Source organism: Octopus sinensis, linkage group LG30 (genome assembly GCF_006345805.1).
Source record: "Octopus sinensis linkage group LG30, ASM634580v1, whole genome shotgun sequence".
Lineage (NCBI taxonomy): Eukaryota > Metazoa > Mollusca > Cephalopoda > Octopoda > Octopodidae > Octopus > Octopus sinensis.
The window spans coordinates 8,519,783-8,527,282 of NC_043026.1; the positions used below are offsets into that span (position 1 = coordinate 8,519,783).

A 7,500-nucleotide genomic window follows, 5' to 3' on the forward strand; every position below is an offset into this window, starting at 1 on the left:
ATCTTCTCTTCAGGAAAGTGAAAAAAACGAAAAAGACATTTTAGGAAAAAATTATGGATTTGTATAGCGATTAACTGAACGCTTTTAATATTATTCCACGTAAACACTAAGTTTCTACCTTTATAAACAAGGAGTTACAACCGCTTTACTTGTGAGATTTTTGCTACCCTGGTAACTATTTATTTATTTTTTCCATGATAATTGTTAACAAGGTAAAAATACACTCATCTATTTATATATTGTACTTTATAATCTCTGAAGAGGCCTTGGGATATATTTGTAAGTGTCTCATTTATAACCACATATTAACTTATCACACCTGGCTAATATGAGCATAATGAGATACTCATATCTACATGGCTGAAACAGCTGTAAGATGTAGTTTATATTTATATTTATTTATATTTATTTATACATATTGTACTTATTGAATCATATTACTCATTGATGTGCATTGTTTTTTTTCTGTACTATTATGTTTGACCTTGATGTTCATATGTAGAGGTTTAATAAATTATGTGATTGGGTATTATCTGGTAGTTGATTTTTGATATAGGTGTATTTCTCCATTTTCTTATTTTGTATATATATATATATATATATATATATATATATATATATATATATATAGATATAGATAGATAGATAGATAGATAGATAGATAGATATAATGAATACACACATACCATATATGTAATGTATATACAGAAAGAGATAGAGTGTATGTGTTGAAGAATATCACAACAATAATTGATAGAATAATCATTAGTGTGTAGAATGCAACGTCAGTGATGTAGGTTCAATTTCCAGGTGAACACGGAATCAATAACAACAACAACAACATCAAATTTTAATATTTCTGAAAATATTTATTTGTCATAATAAAAAAAAGCAAAAGATTGACGTCCAGGAATAATTCCAAAAACCATCAAAGAATTTTCTGAAACATCCAAACCAAGAACTGTGAAAACTTCATTATCGTCACCCCTGAGGAGCAAATATTTCTGAATATTTTCAGACGTCTGCTGTTCAATATTTTCAAATGTTTGGTGTTCAATGTAAGCAGGTATTTGGTAAATACTGTTATCTTTATCTGTTATATAAACATATCCAGCACACGTTGTTAGATATGGTTTGTAAATATAATAATCTGGATCGATGGGGAGTTTAATACTCCTGACCAAATGTTCGCGATACCAACAGACATCATAGTCCCCACTACTCCATCCCTCCCTCTCCTCCTTCACCACAACAATCTCACCACCAGATGTCACTACTATACCACACACAACTGACTCTACGTCTTCGTCTTCTACCTCCAAAACTCCAGAATCCACTTTACAATTGTATTTACATGTCACACCATCAACATCAACAATATCTATGTAGTAGTTGTAGTTTCTCACACCTTTAGTTATGTCTCTAATATAATGACCACCACACACGAGTTGACTGTCGTTGTATTTATAAATCCTGTTGTAGAATTTTTCAGTTTTGATGGTTTTTAAACAACAGAGATCCCTGTTGAAGAACATCAGTTCTTCACCAAAGGTGACAATAAAACATTCATCTGTCCACTGACATATGTCCAGTGGTGGTTGTGGTAGTTGTTCATGTTGAAGTATGTCCACTGTTGTTGTTGTTGTTCTGATTAATGTGACACTTTCTCGAAATATCAACACACTCACATTCTCATCTAACTTAATTAGTTTACTGTTCTGGTCCCTAATGTCCATAAAATCATAATTAACAGGTTCCTCAAATGCAGGAATGGAAAAAGGGACCATTGCTGTCCTATATGGAAGTCTCCTCACTGATATTTCATCAATTCCTGAATTATTAATCTCCGCTATGTAATTACCACATCTCACCTTTAATCTACCTTTACCAATTATTTCACCTGATTTACCTCTTCTTCTTCCTCCTCCATCTCCATCTCCTCCTCTGTATTCCAATTTATTAATTAATTCATTACTGAATATTTCCTTGTTCGTTTCAGATGTAATGGAAGGGAAATGAAGACCAGAATCAAGATTTAATGACGACACAGATTCCAGAATGTTCACTTGGTCCCCATCAATCTTTATGCAATGACATTCAATCAATTCATTATGTACACACCAGTAAATACCCGCCACTTTTCTCCATATTACACCATAAGGGATGAGACTCGACCAAACTTGAGATGTCTGCAAATCTTCTCCATTCAGATGAAATATTTCTTTCCTTTTAGGAACCGTGGCCATTATGTGTGATTCTTGTGTAAAACACACACCACCAACTAAACTTGCAACATTTCTGTGACATAGCAACTGGCCGTCTTCATCGAATATTTTAACATTTCCATTATTGGCTTTTTCACACACAACTGTCTTTCCTTCCTCAGAGACATCAAAATCTTTTACTTGAACAGGACATTTGTCTGTTTGTAAACGAGCAACCGGGAATCTTTCCCGACTAACTTTGAATAAACCTTCAACATATAATTCACTACTGCAGCTTCCAACAAACCTTACTCCTTTACAGTTTATACAGGAGAAATCTACTGTATTTTTATAAATTCTGTCATTCAAAAATATTCTCTGGTATTCCCCATTCTGGGTCAAACACACAATGTTATCATACCCAGTGTAACCAATATACCTTTCCCACCGACCATGAACAAACAAATAATTGTCATCAATTGTTATGTTATCGTAATCACTATTATACCACATGTAGTGTCTAATTGAATGTAAATACTGACCATCACTGTTGAGAAAAATTATGAAAGTATCATTGTTGACAATGATGACATCTTCATCAGTAACTGTAATGTCACAGATGTAATTAATATAGTTATCACCATGTTTGTATCTCGTTAATAATTTCTCAGGTATGTATATTTCTCTTCTTATATCCACGGCTGAATGGGCTTCATCAATATGAAAGACATACAAAGTACGTTCGTCTTCCCATTTATTACACACCAGCCAATTGTTTGACAAAGAAGTGACATATTTATACCTATCCCTTGTCTGATAAGTTACCAACGACAACGGGAATTCCACTTTTAATGTCAACAGCTGGGATTTATCATCGCCAGTTGTAATGACCAGTGTGTTTGACTGCCACCGACACATATTGATACTATCAACATTCAGTCTGATAGAGTCCAGAAGCTGACCGTCAAATGTTAATATCTTGATGTTTTTATTATTATTGTCATATCCTGCAATCAGGTTGTTTTCAATAACAACAAAACAAATAATGTACACTGGATATTTGTCTCCAAAACCTGGAGGGACAACAACATGCCTAGCTTTGTCAGAAACTGTCAGGTCCTGTAGATATAAAGTGGAAGACAACATTTCACTGACAGAAATGTTTCTGGAAAATACATCCACCAGGTCGATATAATAATTAAGTTGATTATTTGTAACGAGATCATTAACCACCAAATTATGATCATTTATAGCAAACATACGGCTATTATCAATAAGATACACAAACATTTGGTCAACAGATCCACCATAGAGATTAGGGGGACGTGTCACTTGGGGCATTAAAACACTGGGGACCATCTTAATAATACTACTATTCCTGACATGGCCACCACCACTGGTACTAGTGATATACTGAAATGCTTTTTTCCTAGTAACAATTAATAACTTTCTTGATTCATTTTCAATTGATAATGATTTCACAAAAACAGGGATATTAATTGTCTTAATTACTTCGACTTGATTATAATAATTGATGGCTAAAATGTCTAAATGTGATGGTTTATCACAATAACAAACAATTTCACATTCACCCATCTTACACACCCGTACATAAGGCTGCCTTAATGATACACTTCTCACTGTCTTTGATAGGTTTCCGATGACCCTTAATTGTTTCTGTAGGGGTAATGTGACCCCTATATGATTAGAATCCCATCGACATATATCTGTGGCTGTAGACGGCAGAGATAATCTAGACACAATGTCTCCTTCCTGAGAAACGTATAACAAGCAATCATGCTTGATGTCAGACACTACTAACTGTCCATTGGACAGATTACATATTTTGCCAATGAGAAGTTTTTGGTCTTTCTCCTTTACTTTGAGTCGTAGATTTAGATTTCTGATGTAAGGATTTTTGATGGGTAAACGACAGCCAGACGACGGGTCTTGATACTTGTAAAGAAGAACCCTGTTGAGTTGAGTGTCCGGGACATAAAGAGTTCCTTGGAAAACAGCAATGTGAGGGTGAACAGGGAAAGGCAGTTCCCATTGCCATTTCATTTCTCCATATAGATCGTAACATCTGAGAATAGAGTGTCTCCTGAAGAGGACATAGAAATAAACATTATCAGAGTAGATGTGATGAGGGTAGCCATATAATGGAAGGTATTTTTGAAAAAGTTCTTCGCCAGATGTGGAATAAAATACCATTTTATTTTCGCTTCCATCTACGACTACAAAATTAATTGGAGTTGCAGCAATGCTGACATTATAATGTCCCAGAGAAATTCTTTCTATAATGTCAACTTTATCTTCCTTGATCAAGAGGATATGGACCTCGCTTTTGTTTTCAGTGGTGGTCACAGCTAAACACTTATTTGATACGATATGACATAGTTTAAAGTAATCAGTATGGACTTTCATTAAAGGGCCTTTCATTAGCCCGGGGCATGTGATACACTGAAATTCTTTGTTTTCACGGTAAAACACCAGAAATCCTTTAGAATTCATTCTACAAAAGCAAGAAGGAATCTCTAGGAAAGTTGAATTATTTTGGTTAATTATTTCTCCAGTCTCAGTGAATAATATAGCTTTATTATTCCTGTAAAATATTAATATAGAAGATGTAGACATAGGTAGAATATTAGTAATGTTGTAGCAATCTTCAATATAAATATAGTTGTTCAATGTTGGGGTCCATAGCTGGTGGTTATATGACTGCCTGGGCCAAAAGTCTTCATTTGTTCCAATGATATGAAGGACATCAAAATAATCGGTTACAAAAATGTTTTCTTTGCCAACAGAAATATGGCGGCATTTCATGCCAATTTCTCTTGTTCTCACAGCACCTGTACCTGAAATCCGATAAATAATATGTCCCTGAAGGACATAAAAATGGTTTTGGTACACTGAGATGTGGCTTGGAATGTCCAGGGAATTGGTATCCACCTCAAATAACTGCTGGCCATCCACATTGTAACAGGTAACCCTGTTAATATTGGAAAAGGATACTAAGAGTTTATTTTGTGCTCCTACAGCAATATCTGTTGGTGTTTCTTTGGTTATGAATTCGTATTTTATTCTATTCTCTTCCCAGTCAATGACGTATATGGTCCGACCAAACAGTTCTACACCTATAAGCATAGAATGTTCCAAATAAGAAACCAAGATTAATCCTAGCTGAATTCTTTTGATTTCCAAACTTAAAGGGTTGATAATAAGAATCATTTTTCGGAAGGGTAGGGTGGCCAGGACTGTGTCTTGACTGATTCTGGTAAAATCAGTCACAGAAGATGAGCAATGAACTTCATTTCTGTTACCGTCTCTTGTTATAAAACATATTGTCATACAGTGGCGGGAATATGTTACAATACCCCCTTGTATGACAACAATATTGGATATTGGGTTGCTTAAGTCTTCACCAGATTCCTCAATCTTTGCTTCTCTGTTTACAACCGAAGAATGTGGCCGAAATTTGTTGATTATTTTTGGTGCCTCAATGGTTTTGTGTTTGTCTTGCAAAACATTTGTCTTCATGTATTGTTCCAGAAAACATTCAAGATTCGCAAAAATGACAAAATCTTGGCTGTAATCATATTCCTTAATGTCTTTCTGCAAAATTTCTATTCTCTGTGTAAAATCTTTTAGAAAAGTATTTTCATCCATTCCTATACTTTTTAAAAAAGTACATATTTCTTCCCGAGAATTTATCAACAAATCAATTTTGTCTTCATATGCATTGAACCTTGTATAATATACACGTTTGTCCAAAATATCTCCTTTTCTAATTATTTCCCAGTTTTTAGGGTCTCCTTTATGTCTTTTTTGTTTTGTTGTTGGCTGAGATGAAGCTCGTTTCTCAGACATTTCTCTCCTTGAACCATCATCTCTCTCATATTTACACCTTTTATTGTCAACTCCTTCTTTATCCCATTTTGGTGTCGAGTCCCTTAAAGCTCTTTTCTGAGGAGTAAGGCTTCTTGAAGTGTTTCCTCTTGGGGCTTCCATAGTGAATCTGTAAAGAAATATAAAGAAAACATTTAGCTTTGTGAAAATATTAAAGTTTCAGAGAAATGGTGTTTACTTCATTAATTTAAATACATAAGCAAAACATCTCTGTACTTCTGCCACTGTATTAGCTTGTCTAATTAACATGCAAGCCAACTTGAATTTAATTAAATGTAAATCATGATCACATTAATTAAATTGCTTCAAATAATTTTTGCATAGTTTAATGAAATATAAACTTCGTTATATCCTATGAAAATAATTGAAATCTTTTATTGCATAATGACCTGTTGAGCCAAGTAAAACCAACACAGTAGCTGGGGCCAGTGCCCTCTGACTGGCTCCCATGCCAGTGGCATGTAAAAAGCACCATCCGAACATGGTCGATGCCAGGCCTGCCTGACTGGCTCCCATACCAGTGGCATGTAAAAAGCACCATCCAAACGTGATTGTTGCCAGTACCGCCTGACTGGCCCCTGTGCTGGTGGCACGTAAAAAAACACCCACTACACTCTTGGAGTGGTTGGCTTTAGGAAGGGCATCCATCTGTAGAAACACTGCCAGATCAGACTGGAGCCTGGTGCAGCCATCTGGCTCTCCAGTTCTCAGTCAAACTGTCCAACCCATGCCAGCATGGAAAACAGACGTTAAATGATGATGATGATGATGATGATATGAAAAAATTTATGCAAATGTGAATTTAAGAGTGTGTGGTGTGTTGTTAATAATGAATACATGTATGTGCATGTACACACACACACACTGGTTATAAATAGTTCCTATCGTTAAAACCTACTGATATAATAATAATAATAAACATTGTGTACAGTGCTCAGGTGCACTACAACTCATCTAAAGTGTATATATAATCAGGTGTAGTTTCGGCGGATTTCGGAAAGCATGAGGGCCTTAAAGGATGCAGTGTCATGGCAGTCAACAACTGACGCAGGCAGTTTATTCCATGCTTCAGCAACTCTGAGCGTGAAAAAATGTTTCCGAAAGTCATGGGAGCTGTGTTGTTTTCTGACTTTGTGGGCATGTCCACGTGTGTTAGACACATGGAGATCAAAAAGGTGTCCAGTGTTGTTATTGGTGAGGTGATTAAAATATCTAATATTTTTTCACACCTAGCTGTTCTACGAATAGATATTGTTGAAATATGTACCAAACTCAGAAATGAATCCCTGGGGTTCATATGATTGATTAAACCCAGTTAAGCAACACCCCCCCCCCCCAGCAGGGCCATGGTTCAGTGACTTTAAAGAGAAAATCACATGACCCACAT

At 35.4% G+C, this 7,500-nt stretch overlaps 1 protein-coding gene across 1 annotated transcript in view; it reads right to left on the reverse strand.

Moving 5' to 3' along the window:
• LOC118768539 overlaps positions 1–3,783 on the reverse strand; it is a 30,637-nt gene extending 26,854 nt beyond the window's left edge. The window contains exon 1 of the mRNA XM_036515226.1: positions 3,588–3,783. The gene's annotated coding sequence lies outside the window, so the exon portion shown is untranslated. The remainder of the gene's footprint in view (positions 1–3,587) is intronic.
• Between the last annotated feature and the right edge of the window lie 3,717 nt (positions 3,784–7,500).